The 18,843-nt window shown below is 41.9% G+C and overlaps 1 protein-coding gene, 1 long non-coding RNA gene and 1 pseudogene across 11 annotated transcripts in view; 2 read left to right on the forward strand and 1 right to left on the reverse strand.

The window, feature by feature from the left end:
* The window catches only part of TENM3 (teneurin transmembrane protein 3), a 1,346,134-nt gene that overhangs the window by 642,442 nt on the left and 684,849 nt on the right, over positions 1 to 18,843 (reverse strand). The window lies entirely within an intron of this gene.
* Positions 6,740 to 18,843, forward strand: part of LOC108585825 — a 31,778-nt gene continuing 19,674 nt past the window's right edge. For both annotated transcript variants that reach the window (XR_002521889.2, XR_002521890.2), the window contains exon 1: positions 6,740 to 7,121. This is a non-coding gene — a long non-coding RNA (uncharacterized LOC108585825). The remainder of the gene's footprint in view (positions 7,122 to 18,843) is intronic.
* Positions 7,559 to 12,455, forward strand: LOC101015353 (annotated as a pseudogene). Its single transcript, XR_002521888.2, has one exon. The product of XR_002521888.2 is annotated as an uncharacterized LOC101015353 (transcript).

An 18,843-nucleotide genomic window follows, 5' to 3' on the forward strand; every position in this document is an offset into this window, starting at 1 on the left:
AAGAACATAAACTCTCCTAAGATACCATCCCAGTATAGAAGCCACATGCTGGACTCGATAGGATGCTGGAGACGCTCGAGTGAGGACCTCTTCTTTGGAAACGCCCCTGTTATCAAAAAGACACCTCCTCGTGCAGAGAGGAGGGTCAACAATTCTAGCCACAAAATATTAGCTGAGCATAATTTAACTCAAAAGGAAATAATCCATTCTAATAAAAAAGTAGCTTTTCTGTTAGGGGGAGGGAACAGAGGACCACAAATCCACATCACCCTCCTATTCAGAGGTGTGCTGCTATCTTCATAAACAGCCACTACATTCAGAGGTGCTACGGAATCGGACTGAAGGAAGACAGTCATTAACAAGCTGTTAATTCTTTCTAAGTAATGGCAACCTGAAGAGGGATTAGCATAAGAATTCTAGCAAATATTACGAGTAATTAAATAAAGGAAAGAATGACTACAATATATTAAGACTTGTATCTTTAAAGGTAAGTGGCCTTTATAAGTTACCTCCTAAATGATCTTTTTAAATAATCAGAGTTGTGTGGATTTTTTTAAGTCTCTATATAGACAACTATAACTTGATTTTCAGTCTCATAAACAAAGAAAGCATGCCAATAAAATAGAGCTGTTAGTACATTTTCTTTTTTCCATCAATATAAGAAACTGTATACAATATTTGGAATGTCTTGCACTAATTTTAAGAACTGATATTCTGATTCTCCTGTAGGAATTGAAAATACATATATTTAAAAGTGAAAAAATTTACAAGTTAATTTTCTTCTGTACTTACCCAATTAAATGAAATGACAAAATTTTCCCTTTTGTCTGCTTTTCCTGTCACACACCCTGCTACACACAGAAAATGCTCAAAGGATCATCACTCATCATAAAATACATTCGTTTTCCTATTTTCTCCTCTTTCTCTCTCTTTCTCTTACTCCCCTCCCTTCCTCTTTTCCTTTCTTCCTCCCTTCCTTCTTCCCTTATCTCTTTTTGGTTTTGAGGCAGAGACCAAGCAGACCCAGTTATAAAGTAACTGGTTGTTATTAAATAATATGATCCCATTCCAGGGCAAACAGATCACATTATCCCCACCGCTCCCCAACTACTCTAACAGAAGTAAAAACTACTCCACAATATTTGAGAATATACTATCAGCAAATGCAATGACTTTTGTATCCCACACTGACTTTCATATAATTATATAAATGATACTATTTTATATTATTAAATACAAGTGTGAACACAGGCACTATGTTTTCCCCAAAACAATATTTCTCAGAAGGTAGCACTGTGTTTTTGCATGCTCTAGTATAAACTACAGAACTATAAACATGGGCGAAATAGTAAATAATAATAGTAATAAATGCCACACCTCCACAAGTAATGATTAACTCCTAAACTTACAGAAAAGAATATAAACATAGTTTAGTGTTATGCTACATTTCACTCCACACATGCTCCTAAACATATAAGAATTACCTATTTTCTGAAGGAAGTCAAGGAACTCAGTTAAGACTGCCACCTATCACAAACTTGTTTGAAAAGTCAGTGCTACCCGATCCTAGCTCTTCTAAGATTCCAAGAAAGTTTATCAACAGGAAAGTAAAATCTCAATATTATTATTATTACATGATATGGTTTCAATCATCTACTCATATGACTTATGAGTTCATTCTATGATACTGACATTAATTTGCACAGTGACTAATTTGAAATAGAAAGACATGGGTTTGAGTTGATCACTATCTTTAGCGAATTCCATGTAGCTGTTCTAACTAGGTAATCACCTGAGTTATTTAACCAAAACTACAGAAAATTTTATCGCAATCTGTCAAAATAATGAATCCTATTGTAGTTTCAGTATATGAAACATGTATATATCTCAGGGCATGTTTCTGTATTTTGATAGTCTATACTCTAATGCTTGTGTAAAATAACATTTTGAAAATGGGAGTTTAACTGCATTATGTTAGCATTTAAAACTATTTTAAATGGATGTCTTAAGCTAGAAAAACACCAATCCAATGCCAAGAATCTATCATTACAGAGAATAAAATAAAGATACATAGTTCTTATCAAGCTTTTTTCCTTCCTGAAAGTAAAGAGTAATGCCATTGTGGGAACTTTACACGCACTAGAAAGCAGTTACATCTGTCTTTAGAAATCATATATACTATAGATACATTAGAATGCTAATCTATATTAATCTTATATTCTGTGCTCCTAATATTTTGTTTGATTGGGACAACATGTATCACAATGCAATATGGACCAAAGCCCTAGAAAATCTTAATGTGGTCTTTCAGAAGAGAATTAAAAGCTGATAAAACCAAAGCTGACCAGGTACAAATAAGAAACAAATGCAGATATCACAGTGGGGCGATAACATCCACCATCTCTCCACATTTCCATTAAGGAATTACCTCCACATGCACTATCTTTCATTGTCAGGATTATGCCTACTATCTTATGAAATAAAGTTATAACACATGCATAAGAGGTCCATCCATAATTCTAAGAAATCTCTGAAAAACTGAACTAGAATGTTAATACAAACAAAAAAGGAAATAACCTAGATGGATTACAATTACTATTAATGACTCAAAAGGCCATAAAATCCTTTGATGGGCAAGAAAATATGCCTTGAGGCATACTGCATTTTGGGAAAACAGGTTATTTTAGTTGAATATATGTTAATGAATTGCTTCCTCATGTTTTATATAATTCTTAGAAAAAGTTCAAATTAGGTCCCCAATACGATGTTTTAATCATGAGAAGCAATCTTTCGAAACTCATACAAGCCATCACACTTGTTTGGAAACAAATGACTTTTCAAGATGGAGAAGTATTACTATCAATCACCAACAAGTTAATTCTACATAATAAGGCAGGTTTGGATGCAAACTGATCCATTGTGGAATGCTGTATCTAAAATTGATTACAACAGCACTCAAAATGAATGCAGTCCTCCAAACCACTTCTTTGCTCAGAAACATTAATCTCAATTAGAAAGAGAGCTTCATAATGGTAATGCTTGGGAAAAAAAAATTTAAAATAAATCAGGTTTTATAAGACACAACAATTAATCAGTTTTCAGACTAAGAAGGTTTTTCAGTTTTGGTTTTTTTTTTTAAGCACAAAATTTCCATCAGGTCTGTTAAAACAGCTGATATTTCCAAAGACAAGTTGTAAATGTATTCTAAAATAAGCTTACATAAAATAATTTTAAAATAAAAATTAGTTGTTGAAACTTTTAAATAACGTATTATTGTGGTACCTTTTCAATAGACTTTACTCCGAATGCATGTAGTCAATTTTTCTACGGGCTATCATTCCACTTTATAAGGCAATTATGAACACAACACTAACTTCAACTGGAAATTCACAGGAATATGTAATTGGTTATGGACCATAGTAAACGTTTGGTGGCAAACTATTATATTCTTTGCTCATATTCTCACCCTAAGTAAAGAAAGTATGTCCTCAAAGTCAAAATGGACAGTTGACTATCAAACGAAACACTGGGTAGATGAGCAATGTGTAATTCAACATGCTTAACAGGTTTCTACAGCACAGCTTCAAGAAAAGGGCAGACAGCTCATCACAGCTGCTGAATACACTGATTCGAATAAATATAAAACTTGGATGATATTCAGCCACCATGCAGAAATCAAATTTTTACGGGGTAAAATAAAGTTTAATAAAAAGGAGGCACATGCATTTATTTAAATAATCAATATTAATAAACTAATAAACTTGGCTTTGTTGGGTTTTTCTATCAGACTATGATCATGCTCTGAACTTATTCCCTAGTATTCCTATAGGTAGGATAAACTTCAGCATTTCCAAACACACATTTGCAGCTATTGCAAAAACACCATTTTTTGTACACCCAGCCTAACGGTGATTCAGTATTTCTGACAGGTCACTCTACTCACAATGATAGCCACGCACTCCTTCCTGCTTTCTTATTTGCTTGACTCTTTACAAAGAGAATAATTACTCTTGGCTCCCAGAAGCAAAGCTAAGAAAGAGTAGCTTGAACTTCCTAACTGGATCATTATTGTTTAGCTAGGTTTCCTTTCTGAATAAGTTTAAAAGTTTTCACTCTCTTTAGGAGCTTTCTTCTACTCAAACATAAGCATCCTTATCTTTCTTTGTCTTCACCCTAATAAGGCAGGCTCCTTTTCTAACCAAAAGACTGATGACACGCCTACAGAATCACAGTAAGAAAAACCTCAATAATTTACCTAAAACATCTTTCTAGAAAATAAACACAGCCATGCAAAATAATCCCATTTGGAGGAATAACTAGTCACAATTCTATAAATCTATCTGCTTTATTTCCAATAATCAAGTAATCCTCATTAGAGTGCATAGGTTGCTAACTTAAAGCTATTGGCACAGGGGGTTCATATAGTTTTCCAAACATATATAAACATTAGCATGGTGATTAGTTTAACTACATTTTTCATAAAAACTGTACAGTGCATGTAAAAATGTGTATTTGATTTGAACTACTTTTTCTAACTATATATTCTTTTCTAAGTTATTTAACATAAGACATATTTGTTTACTATTAGAAAAAATCTTTAAGAGGAATAAAAAAATCATGTAAGAAAAAAAGAGCGAGATTATTAAGGGAAATGCAACAGGAAAAGATAACAAAATCCTGAAATACACAATAGAATAACTAAACTCATTATAAACGCCTATCTTTGAAGAATTTAGGAATAATTTGTGAATGCCATGACATTTTAAAGTGGGATTAGCAAGTCTTATTACTGAACTAACCTCTCACTCTTAGATCAAGAATTAAATATTTGCTCTGCATTTAGAATTAAAAATTGAAACTTTCAGGGCTCATACAAGAATTTCATATATTAAGATATACATGCTCGAAGTTCTAGATAATTAAAAGTGTATTAAGGAATGCACAAAGCAAGATTGTTGAATTTATAAAATCTTGTTTTAATTGAAATATTAAAATAGATAATGAATTATTATCACACAGTTGCTCTTAATTCTAAAGTCAGTCTGTTCTCAATATATTAATACCCTAAAGACTACAAATACTTCTCCAAGTAGGCAACGGGGAAAAAGGGATATGCATCATTATTTTAAACAAATTCACTAAGGGAGTCAAATCACCAAATTCTGTTCAGTTGCAATACCATCTTTTGGGATACTCTTCCAAGCTTTCCAGAGATGCCATATCCACCTTTTTTCTTTTGACAAGAGAAGGGAAAGGTAATGCCTCAACATATTTCTATTTCCAGTGAAAAGACCACCCAGTGAATTCTGCCAGAGTCTACCAATGTTTGACAAAATACATTGTCAGAAGATAAGAAATAGAGCATGATGAAGAGAGAGTCCTGTTCTCGGGCATCCCAGCCGTTTGGGACCCTGTAAAAAGTCTAGGACAGCTCTCAGCCTTTCATTTCCATTGCACCTCCTCACACATACCTGGAAACTTTTCTCTACCTCCAAATTACAATGACTTCGGAAAACACACGTATGTAATGTATTACACGGTACAAGTACTTGTTATCCTCCCTCCACAATAAAAATTAACAAGTTACCACTCCAGCTACCTTAAAGGTGAGGCAGTAAGAATGGAATCCAAGCTGCATAGTAAGATGCTCAGCAAAGATCAATCAGACACAACCCGCCTCAACCTAAAATATGTGAAGCTCTTTGTAATCGGTTGTAAAACACAAGAGGGACTTAGAATCTCAGTTGCAGGCTCATAAATTCGTAATTTTTGAAACGCCCAGCTCAGGATATTTTGTGTGTGTTTCCAGCCCCATCCAGAGTTTCCCGATCAAGTTTCAGCCGTGATCCACCACTCCCCACGTTACCCCTCGCCCCTCACTCTCCCTCCTTCACTCCTTTCCAACTTGGCTCCCTGGTCGCTGCAGAAGCCTTCTCTTCCCTGCCTGCCCCGGAAAGCGGTGACATCCCGGGGCTTTCCGCTCGCTGGAAGCCCCACAGGATCCTGTCAAGACGCCCCCGCAGAGGACGCGGGGCCCCGCCACACAGTGGGGGCCAAAGAGGACCAAGCGGGCTCCTCTCCCCGCCCCCACCGGGCGCCCAGCCTCCAGGCTGCCCTCCTCGGGGGCCCCGGGGCTCCCGAGAACCGGGGCACGGCGCCTGGCTCCTCGGGCGAGAGGCGCCGGCGAAGTTCCCACCTGAGCCGGCAGCCGGAGGTGGCGGGCGCGAGGGCGGGGCGGGGACTGGGAGGCCGGACGGCGGAGAGAGCCCGCGCGCCGGGGAGATGCCCCCGCGCCCGCCGCCTCCCGGGGCCAGTCGCAGCCACGCGCCGTCCCGGTTCGCGCTCGCCCGCTCCCGGCGCCGCGGCCCGGCACTAGGACCCCAGAAAGGAAGGAGGGCGCGCCGGCGGCGGCGCCGCACTTACCGCGCTCGGCTCGCCCGCGCCGCCGGCTCGCTCCCCGGCAGCAGCCGCCGCGTCCGCCCGAGCCGCGCGCACACCGCGCCGGGCCAAATTCAAAGGAGCCGGGCGCGGGGGAGGGGGGCCCCGCCGAGGGAGCGGGGAGCGGGCGCCGGCGGGGCGGGGGCGGGGAGGGGGCGCGAGTGTTACAACTTCCTTCCCTGCCCGCCCCCGGCCGCGCGGCCCCGGGACGCGGGAGGGGAGGGCGCTGGCGCGCCAATGAGTTCACTTTCTTTCTCTCCCCCGCGCTCCCCCTCTCCCCGCCCGCCGGCCCTTCCAGCCTTCTCCAAGGCGGCGGACCAGGCCGGGCCGGAGTTTTCGGGGCTCGGCCCGCGAGCGGGAGGATCGGGGAGGCGAGGGAGGAGGAAGGCGAGAAGGGCCAGGTGAGGAGGCCCCCGGGACGCCCGGCCGGGGAGCGGCATCCAGGACCGTAATTGTGCGGCGGGGGACGCGCCGGGCCGAGTGTGCCCGAGCCCGGGCGCGTACACGTGTCCGTGTGTGTGTGTGTGCGGGAGTGTGCGAGGGAGAGGAGGAAAGGAGAGGAGCCTACCATGCGCTTCCCCCGGTGCAGATCGCGGGAGAGCCCAATCACGGGGCGAGCTGGACCTGGCTGTGATCATTTATAATCCTTGACTCCTCTGCTCCGCCACTTGTCAAGATGACAGGTACTTTATTTCTTCTTCTTTATTCAAAAAAAGAGATTCCCCGTTTACTGCCTTTTTCTGTCAAATGGGATTTGCCGGACTGAACCACGTTCGCCGCCCCTCCCTCCTTCCCTCCTCCCGGCCGCGTCGGGTTCGGGAAAGCACCGAGGCTCCCATGCTGTGACCAATCAGTGCCTCTACTACTCTCGCCGTGATTTAGGGGTCATCCGTGAATAACACTTCACGCTGATGAATGGCTCTTGCCGGCTTTCGGCTCTGATGAGGGGTCTGCCCGCCGCTGATTGCAAACACTAATGAACTTACTGCGCCATTTGAAATTCACACGCACCAACAAAGTGCGGGGGTACGTGCGTGGGGGTCTGTCCTTTTCTGCTACGGGTGGCGGCGAGGCGGCCCTGGGGGAGGGGGCGGGTAATTGCTTTGGACTTAAGTGGAAACACTTCTCTGTGTGTAATCAAACCTCTAACCTTCTTAGAAAACTACTTTTCTTGATCTTCCGTAGGGTGGGCATTTCAGGTCAGCTGAGTCACCCGAGGAGGTGGGAGTGCAAGACACTGCCAGGAAGACGGATTCCGAGGCAGAAGGGTGTAATTAAGGATTTCCACCCCCGGTAGGCGGCCCGTCCTTTGCAGAGCCTCTGAAAATGACCCGCGCCTTCCTTTCCACAGTGTCCTTTCGTCCGAGACCGAAAAGCGCAAATGACCTTTGGACAGGGAAGGGAGGCAGTAAACACTCAGACTTCCTTACCAGCCCCATTCGGCACTGTAGCAGAACAATTGTCTGTCCCCCGGCTTCAAGCACCTAGGCCTCCGCCCAGCATCACCTTGCCAGGGGCGGACCCGGGAGTCCTCCGAAGGCTCCACGCCCCGCTTTTACTACTCTTCCTTCTTCTCCATTCTCCCCTCAGATTAGCAGCCGAACACTGTCCCTGCCTCGATTTTGTTTGCTGTGGGAGGGAAAAAAAAGTTTGCTGCTCCTCCCAAGACACTGCCACTTTCTACCCACCGCAGCGCTGGCTCCCGGCTCCCCGCTCCCCAGCCCCCGCCCCCTATCTGCAGGAAAGTCCTCCCCCGGAGCTTCCGAAACTGCTGGAAGTTCCAGAGTTTTGTAGCTCCGAATGGGCGACCTGAGCAGAACCGCTCTCTGGCTCGGCGGTCCGTGGGATCCTTCAGGCTCCTTTCGGGTCCGGGACGGGGCGGTGGCAGAGGTGGGGCATGCGCGCTTGGGACTGCCGAGTGCGTGCGGCTCCCCCGTGGGTGCCCGAGCATTTCCCTGCCTTCTCCTGGGACCCGCAGTCCGCAGGTGGAGGGCTGAGACGCGGCGACCAGGCCTGCCCCGGCTGCCGCCGACCTGTCCTTGGAAGCGTGGCGGAGACTGGTGCGCTCCCAGCCTCCTCGCGCCACCGTCCACTTTCAGCTTCAGAGCGGAGGATTTCGCCGACCTGTACCTGTACTCGGCCGTTAGGAAGTCCACTTGCATTTTTAACTGCCGTGCAGAACCAGAAACAGATCGAGCACTGGGAGAACACGGACGACGCCTCCTAGGAAAGCCTGAACCTTTATGATAGTTTCTCCAAAGTTTGGGCTAGAAGGGAGGAGAATCCCTAAACTCGAACTAGTGTGCCCAGACCCACAGCCCGTGTTCCCGAAGTTGCTAAGTGCCCGAGCGCAGCGCGTTAAGTAGAGAAGTCTTGGTAGTAAGCGAACTCGACCCGGCTCTCGGGGCACTACTGATGGAAAGCAGCACACGCACATCTTTGCGGGAAGAATCTAGAGTCACCCTGGGATAGATCCATCTCCTTCTGCCACTGAATTTCACACTTGAAAAAGATAAGGTCATGGGGGCGAATTAATGATATCCCCCACTCATTCTAACCATTCTCATTATGTAAAAAAAAAAAAAAAAAAAGCTTGTTAATTATGAAGATATGTCCCAGATATTACATGAAGAGCATGCAAACTACTTGAAATTTGAATCCGGACATGACCGTAAGGAAACTCATAAAGCACTTTTGTGGCCCAGTTCCCACACGCACACAAAAGTATTAGGTCTTTAAAACTTTTGTTAAGTATGTAAGTGAGACTCCCTCCTACTATCTAGGAATACACAATAGAGATGAGACACTGCCCCAATCCTAAAGAGGCCAGAACTGAAGTGCTACATTGTGGTAGTTGGGGGATGCTGCTTTTTTCCAGCTCTTTTTTCCTAGAATCCTCATTACAGCTAACGCTGGTAATAAAGGTAGGAAACAATAGAACTCATAAAACTTAGAAATGGCAATAAATCTTGGCTCCTGTCTATAGCCCAGTTCCTTCTTACATGAGATTCAAAGTTTTTCAGTATGCAATGCTGAACATTTACACTATGCTTGCAATATAGAAAAAAAAATGCTCTAGAACTCATTAATACGGCCCTGCGCACTCTATGCCAGGCGTCGCTGGTGGACAAAGCGCGCGGGGGTCCTCCTCTACATCTGCCTGCGCCTGTAATCCAGGCAGCTTACGTGTGTTAAATTTGGGTCTGTCTCTCATACAAAGAAGTTCCATCATTTGAGGCCATTAGGAAAAGCTGATGTTGTGCAGTGCCAAACTACCACACGCTTCCTCCTTCAAATGAATCCCTGGAAAGCAGAGAGGCAGCTCGCTACGTGACCATCATGCTTTTTGCCTCACTGAGCTGTTGTCAAGAGAGGGCGGGGATGGCGGGCAGCTCACGCCGTGCCCTCCACAGCAATAAAAACTGGAGCGAGAGAAGAAATGCAAGACATCGCTGTCTGTTTTGCAAGCCTCTGGCCCCTCTCAGCAAACTCTGCCCGGCGCAGCTGGTGACTTTGCGGTGTGAACGCAGCCGGTAGTGCTCGGGATAATGGGACGGAGCTGGCGGCGTCGCCCTCCCGTGGGCCCCTCTTGTCACACAGATGCGCAGCTCTCCACAAGGAAAATGTGGCCCAGCTCCCCTCGCCTAGCCCTACTCTTAGGAACGCATGACTGGGGCCTTTGCAAGCCTCTAAAAAGTCCTTAGGGGGAAAAAAATGGGCGGAACCTCCGGATTCATTTTGGGGAAGAGGAGCCAGGCTCTTGCCCCACTACTGAGGCAAGGCCAACAGCACCCTGCCCTGCTGCTCCACCGCCTCCCTGTGGGCCAAGTCTCTGCCAAGTGGCGCTGCCCACCTGAAGGTGACACCTGTCCATTTTAGTCAGCATCACATGCGCCTTCCCTTTCTCCCCTTTGGGGGCTGTCCGTTTTCTCCTCCTGTCCTAAAGAGCCAGCTTGGACCTGAAGGGGCCGGGTAGCAGCTGTTTGTGCCTCTCTCCCGTGCAGACTCGATGGTCTCCGCAGCCACTTCCTCCTTTGACACGCTAGGCTTTCAGGCGTGCAGAAGGGACCGCCCCGCCGGGTGAGGCAGGTATTAGGCTCTCCAAGGAGACTTGTGGACATCACTTGAGTTTACCTATTCTTTGGACTTTGTTCCATCTGCTCTAGCAAACCTGAGGCCTGAGCGGCCTGCCTGCTGGGTTCAAACCCAGTGGCTCACCGGCTGCAACCTCTCCCACTCGGGAGACCCTAGGAACGATGAGGAACGGGGTAGAAATGACTAGGGGAGCCAAATCTCAGGTACCTAGACCTTCCAGCTCACCCCTCAGGACCAGGAAAGCCAGTCACCCACATATGCCCAAAAGAAGGTTATGTCTCAACTGAGAACAGCAAATAGGTGATGGGCCACTTTAGAACACAGGCTAAAGGCTGGTAGCCACTGAGCAAACCCCAAATTCTAGGCACCTGAGGTGTTTGCCTTACACAAATGGCTTCACAGTGAACAACACTAAAACTTAAATTTTACATGTAAGTCTCTCAAATAGCCTTAAAGATATTATTGGGTGGGGTTTTCCCCCCACTGACAAAAAATAACTTATCCCTTGGCTGTTAGATTGAGGGAACTATAAAACAAATATTTTAATTCGATCACTGACAAAGTCATAAAATTAAATGACTGTTTGTAGAGGAAAATATGTTTTCATTATCTTAATTAAAGCAAGATAAGCCTCTCTCAATGTGCATGCATTTTGGAGCCACTGAATGGACTGGTGATGAGACGAAGCAACCTTTAATTGGGACCATGCTTCTCCAGTACATTTGCTTGTATTCCATGGCGTAAACCTGGCCTATGCGTGGCTCCAACCTTCGGTGAAAAAGCAGTTGCATAGCACCACCCAAGGGCTCCCTTGCTTTGGCTGGAGCCTCATAAAAGACCCCAGGTTTTGCAAAGCATTTTGAACACCAGCATCTTTTAACATGTGGAACTTTCGGTTTTGGTTTAGCTCTGTGAATGTGTTTAAAACTTGCTACATTACTCCACACTGAAAGTTGGAACCTTTATAATTAAGAGTTATCATGGAGTGCCTTTTAAAATCTGTCATATTTTCTATAAACAACTTTTCAGTGAGAAGCGTATATAGTGTACTCAAGGTAGGCATTAGCTGCTGGCAAGGTTTATGATAAAATGATGACATTACAGGACAATTTTTGAGTAAAACAACACCCTTTAGATATTTTAGGTTCCAGCTTATATGTTAACTTGTAAATATAGGTTAAAAATATAGGCATCAAGTGACTATAATTCAGTATCAGACAAATTGAACATCTTTTTATTTCCCAGAAGTGCCCTACTCTTTCTCCGCCCTTTGGTGACCTCTTAGTCTGGAATGCCCTGCATCTGGAGCCCCTAGAACGCATAGCTTTTAAAGCACCTATCAGTGATACTCTCCTTCCTTGGCAGTGCTTCCACTGTGTTTTCTGCATGTAATAAAGGATGGCACTGTTTTTTGTATAGGTCTTTCCTCATAGCTGAGCACTCTTGGAGTGTAGGGGCTCAGCCTTATGCCTCTTTGGACACACAAGCCTAGCCCATGGGCTGGCATATAGGAGGTGCTCAATAAATGTTTGTTGAATGAATGAGTGGATACACGAATAAAATATTTTCATTGTCTTTAGCCCTTCTGACTTTCTTTTTTAAATAGGGGTATGTCATAAATAAAATTTACCTTGAAAATGTATTTAAGTACAATTTTTTCTTCTCTACCATCAAGTTTTTAATGGGACATCATTTTAAAATTCTGGTCATTACAACAAACCACTTTTGACCTTGGTTGACTTTCCTCAGAAACATAATTTAAAGTAAAGACAAAAACAATGAGAAAAGGCAAAGAGATCAAATTTTGGTTTTCTCTTTTTCAGTAGGATATGATATTTATCGAAATTTGGAAACATTGTGGCAAGCACCTATAATGTGTAGATACTCACGTTTTTATATTAAATATGACATTATTTATAAAACCCTATTGTCTTCTACCTTGCCTTTGGATTTTTAGTGGTAAGAAGTGCAGCGCCTAAGATGACTGCTTTTCATTTCTTCAAGACAAGGGTTCAGCTGGTATTGGGGAAACAATCTCTGTTTGTTCCTGTCTGCTCAGGAGGACTGTTTCTAATTGATCTGGCATGGAATTTAGTTGGAGATGTGTATGTTGCAACTGAAGCGCAGAGCCTGTGTGCTTTGTAAAGTGATAACCATATGGGCCTTATTGGAAACATTTGAGGATTTTCGACATTAACCTGGGTTAAATTGAGCTATAAATTCAACTCAAATGTATATGTCCTGACAAATTCATCATCACTTTGGATAGATTCAATCCATGCTCCCCTCAGATTAATAAAGATGATGACCGCTTATCACAAATGGAAAGATTCGTCGTGATAAAGTACCATAATGTTGTACTTTGCACTGTTTAAATGCAAATTGCCCATATTAAGCAGACATTTTCTACTGTTATCACTTTCAGTAGAATGGAAATGTTTAAAAATGATCTCTGGGTAAAGAAGAGGATATATAGTCAAATCTATTTCCTCTTACACCATTTTCAAGTGCACTTCGCTATCATCATGAAGATTTAATTAAGCAAGCTCAGCTAAGCTAAAAAAGCAAAGAGGCTGAAAGTTACTACTTATAGAAACATATTCAGGACTTATACAAAATAATTTATTTACTATTCTTCATTTAGGGATTGGAGCAACCACTGAAGGTTAAAAATACAACAGAATTCTATAGCTCCTTTCCCCTATTATTGAATATCAAATTTAGAGCTTACACTTTTGTTACAGATAATAGTACTAAGTTATGGATGTTGATGGTTCTTCTCTTGCAGCTTTAAATTGCCTTGAAAAAGATACAGTTTCTTTAATTAAAAAAGCTGCACAGAACTAATCCCTCTAGCTGAAAAAAGAAAAGTTTTAAGCAATCTCTTTCTGCTCCGAGAGAGAAAGGCAGACAATACCATAACAGATCAGAAACATAAGCTATAGTGTGCAGCCAGGAGCACAGCAGGGAACTGAATACTGCTCCGACTGTGTCATTTTTTAATCCCCCATCCCAGTTTTCCCCGTCTGACCTCATGCTGAGATGAAGTTATCACAGAAGACAGCTTTACTCTCACCAATGAATCCAGCCCTGGATCTGTATTATCCTTAGCAGATCAAAACACCGCTTTCATCAAATAGCATTATCTGCATAAAAGGCATGCAATTGCCCGATAATTTCACCCAAACTATGCTATTCATTTAAAGGACAAGAAGAGAAATGTAATTCATTCCTTTTGGGGGGTGGTAGAGAAGAGTGAGACTTGGGGAGAGGCAGAGGCTGGAAAAGCTAACTTACCCCCTTCATTCATGGGAACTTTTCTGTTTTTAACACAGAATCCCAAGAAGGGGTCCATTTAAAAGTCCCCCTACTCCCGTGCTTTAAGATTAATTGTTGGAGCAATTTGGTGCAGTTTGAGTGACAAAAGTGTAAGTTGTGTAGAAAACTGGCAGTGAGAAATTACAAAGCTTGCTGATATCATTAGCCATGCTTCCATGAACCCCAATAAAAACATCATATCCAGTAAAATTGGAGAAGCATAAGAATTAGCTGGACAACTGGATGAAGGTTAACACAACGTTGTATTGGGTGGGGGGGATCCTGACTGGAGATCTTTTTGTGCATTATGAGAAGTTTGAATCCTTACAGTGGGAAGACAAAAGACATATTCCACAATTCAAGAGTTGACACTTTGAAAAATATTTAAGAAATCTTAGGAGTCAAGACTAGCGCTTTTTTAAAATTTAGAAAATACTTTAGCCTCTTTCAGAATGCCTTTTTCATCTTATGTTGAAACAGTGTTCTCATTTGCATTGTAGATTGTATAAGCTGTTATAATGGGCTTCTCTTTAATGGATCCTAACTCCTTATTGAATGCCATCCGTTGTTTTGCTCAAGGTATGGTGATAGGTTAGAGCAATCAGCTACAACCATTTGTGTCAAGTAAATGGAATTACTAAGAAGTACTAAAACTCCCACGTGAGTATGGGTGACCTATTAGGTATATGTTAATATCCTTATCATATGTTTTACTCACCATAATTTCAATGATTTTACTTGAAAATGTAAATCTTCCACTCAGTGTGCTTTCAGAACTCACTACGTAAACTGACCCTGCAAGAAATTCAATTTAATCTCTACCCTTCCATCACCCAGACAACAGCTATCCACAGAAATGTATAGGGCAAAGAATCAGAACTGCTTGAAAAAGAACAACATTAACATGCTTCAAATCAGAGGCAAGGAACACTCCTGGAAATTCATGAGGAAAGTGACGGGGCAAGAATTTTTCCCTTGAAAGAAAGAAACTGGTTCTAGAAGACAGTAATTGTAGCCCTATTATTCGCTATCATTGCCACTTTAATGACATGTAGGTATGCCCTAAAACATTTCCATGCAATTAATAAATAGATGTTTTGTTTTGTTTTTTTCCATACCAGCTTCCCAAAACTACAACTTGATACTGAAGTGCCCTGAGACTAAGAGTCTGTGTAGATATATGGTCTGCTCAGTACTAAAGCTCCAACCGATGTTTCCAAAATACAGCTTCACGACATACAAATTATCTGAAATTTAATGTGATTAAGCATTAAACTGTGGTATTTCCTTGAATTTAATGACAGTGCTATTTTCATGTCAAACTTGATTACAAGAACCAGCTTTCAGAGCAAACTGTTTAAAATCCCAAATCATTAACAGATCATTTAGGGTTCAGTCTCACAAAACTTCTTGTCTGTGAACTATCAACTAAAGATATGTAAGCAGAGAGGTGAGTTTCACATTTTGCTTACATATGTGTTGGTGGGGAGAGACTGAATCTACAAGTCACATTTCTGTCTGTTAATGCCAGGAGAGGAAAGATGTTTACATCATCAATACCACTGCCACTCTTAACAACATACTTACGATGAAGTTCATGCTCATAGCCTATTTTCTCAAAGCCTGTCATGGACCATTATACCCATTTGAAATGGACATAGACAAACAACTTCCTTAAGACTTTAGAAATTTAAAATACAACATAAGATTTTGATATTTTATTTCTTCTTTACTTTCAAGTCTATATTCAACTCATAGCTGATTTTTCTAAGAGACTAAACCTGGGTCATCCATAAATCCTGATGTCGGAAGTACATTAGGCCACAGTTGCATTAATTACCTCAGTCTGGAAGCCTAAACAGTCATCTTCATGGGTCATGGAATTCTTTGTTTGCTTAAAGATGACACCAGAAACACCACTACTCTTAGGGTACAAACGTCCCAAGTGAGGCAAAGAAAGATATTTCTAACAACATTCTAGGTAAAGCTATCCGCTGTCCTCTTGCCTAAAATTATGGATCATTTTTGGATTTGTTTTTTGTTTTTTTTTTTTGAGACGGAGTCTCGCCCTGTCACTAGGCTGGAGTGCAGTGGTGTGATCTCGGCTCACTGCAGCGTCTGCCTCCCGGGTCCACAGCCTCCAGAGTAGCTGGGACTACAGGCGTACATCACCACACCCAGCTAATTTTTATATTTTTAGTAGAGATGGGGTTTCACCATGTTGGCCAGGATGGTCTCAATCTCCTGACCTTGTGATCCACCCTCCTCAGCCTCCCAAAGTGCTGGGATTACAGGCGTGAGCCACCACACCTGGCCAAACTTTGGTTCATTTTTGGTGCTTAAGACAGCAAAGCTTGGTTTGCTCTGTGATGTGATGCATTTCTAAGAAAAGAGAGTTGTGGAATAAAGCCATGAAATATTAAAGGAGTCATATTGAAATACAGCAAGCTCCTACGGGCCATATGATCTGATTTTTAGTTTACCTGATGAAGATGTAGCTCTGGCTTTGTTTGCTTTAGTGAAAAACATAAGAAGCCAGGCATTTCTAGAGCAGACTGGGAGAAAGAAGAATCTAGCCTGGGCAGAGAAGCATCCAAATTTCTTTCTGTGTTTACCTAACACTTCTTTCTTAGCTGTATACTCCAAGTCCAGCACTTTTAATCCACAAAATCTATGAAAGACCAGGATTCACCTTCCCCTCTTTTATCCTTGGATAAGATATCTAGGAGGAAAAAAAAGTAGGCCATGAGAAGATTATAAGCTAAGAGTCTATAAAGAGGGAGGAAATTGGCAGTGAGAGAATCTGAGTTAGGGGAAAGAGAAGGGAGAACAAGCTTAAACTGAAGATAAACTAAGACGATACTGGAAGGAAGAGAGGGTGCGTGTGAGATTCCTAGCTAAGAGTCCTGGCTTAATGGAGCTCTGCATTTATCTTTAGTCTCTATTTACACTGATCAGTGAGTACTAGAATCTTGCCTCAAGAGTTTACAGTATTACTTAGAAACTAGATTTAAATCAGGCCATGGTACAGGCAATCTTTATTTTTAAACTTATTAGAAATCAACCTTTACTACATTTTGGAATAATGTTGATAATAAAGAGGTTCTTTATTGAAATTTGAAGATTATCTTGATGACAAATAGGCTGTAACTATCTATGGTAGCCCTGGACCAATAATTTTCTAATTGTTGCCTTTAGACCCCCTGTAATCAGAATCACCTGAGGGTTCTTGAGAAAATATACATTCCTGGGTCCTGTTTCAGCTGTAGGGAATCAGAATCCCCAAGGATAGAACCAGTAAATTAGCATTTTAAACAACTCTTCCAGAACATTCTTACTCAAAGGGAAGTTTGAGAAACATTGCCCTGGGTTAAATATTTTTCATAAAGTAAATATATATTTCAGTTTTAACATTTCCCTATTAAAAAGAAGTTGTTGCAAATAACTGTAGTGGAATTATTTTCAGGATTGACACATTCCCACTTAAGAAAGAAATCAAAATTCACAAAATGAAGAGGGTGAGAGTATCTGCCAGGAGAAATTCCAGCTGAAGATTCAGTGACACTTCAAAATTCAATTTTGGATTATATTTTCTAAGAGTCATAAAATCAATGTTATAAACTGAGATGGCATTTTCTATGTATTTTATTACTTGGAACACTGTATACAAATTTTTGCTGGCTATCTTGTTTAATATTTTATATATGATTCTAGAATTATATAAATTTTGGGATGAACCTTTAAATATGTATTAGTTCTATTTATTATCAGAAATTAAAGAATGTTGTTTGTGAAGTGGAATAGAAACTAACTCAACTTGTGTAGCCTTTAATAGAAATCCCGAATAAATATATCAAAACAAATTAAGAGCTTTATTTGGAAGCTAGGCATTTACAGGTCAGCATCCCATGCTATTTCTAGGATGGTTTTCATAAGCGTTGCTTATGCTGAAAGCCCTTACATTTTTAACATAAAGCATTATCACTATCCTGCCATCTTCACTTCCTTCTTTTGCAATTACTTGTCTCTGAAGGATGTGACTTTTAACGAAGTACTATGATTACACTTAAGGATGCGACCCTGTTTTCTCTTATATTGCAGATTTAAAGTCCTTATTATAAGTAGTGGGAAAAGCATAGAAACAAGTCTTTCTTTTTATGTTGTCTTGACTACTGCAATTACCTGGTCTGCATTCTATTTTCCCTCCTCCTCCTGACTCGCCTGGTCTACATGCATGTTTTCTTGCAGACAACGTGCCTACCACATAACACACATTGTCTCATGTGGTCCTCATAACAACTTCAAAAGTCGTTACTATTATTTTCCTCATTTTAAAGATCATACATTGAAAAGTGAGTAATTTGTCCAATGTAAGTAGAAAAGCCAGGATTAATTAATCTTTTTCCAGAGCCCAAACACTAAGAATGACACATATTTCTAGGAGGAATAGAACCTGCTCTGATCATGTTAGTTACGCACATATAAAATCATACACACATACACAGAACTATGAACTAGAGTTTAATGAAAGGGCGATGCCTCTTAAGAACACATATATACCCCAATGTGAATTCCACAAAGAAAATACTTTATTGCTTGAGTCTGCTTTTGAGAAAAGTCATTTTATAATATGAAAAAATTGAACTTGACAAAACTTTAGGTCCTGTTCCACAGCAATTTTGCTCATCTTCCTTTGTTTTATATGTTGTACAGATTTACAATAAAATTGCTCCTAATATAACACATTTTTTTTTTTTTTTGAGACAGATTCTCGCTCTGTCGCCCAGGCTGGAGTGCAGTGGCGTGATCTCAGCTCACTGCAACCTCCACCTCCCAGGTTCAAGGAATTCTCTGCCTCAGCCTCCCGAGTGGCTAGGATTACAGGCACTCACCGCCAGGTCTGGCTAATTTTTTTTTTTTTTTTTTTTCAGTAGAGACGTGGTTTCACCATGTTGGCTAGGCTGGTCTTGAACTCCTGACCTTGTGATCCAC

This window comes from Papio anubis, chromosome 3 (assembly GCF_008728515.1).
Source record: "Papio anubis isolate 15944 chromosome 3, Panubis1.0, whole genome shotgun sequence".
In the NCBI taxonomy this organism is placed as follows: Eukaryota; Metazoa; Chordata; class Mammalia; order Primates; family Cercopithecidae; genus Papio; species Papio anubis.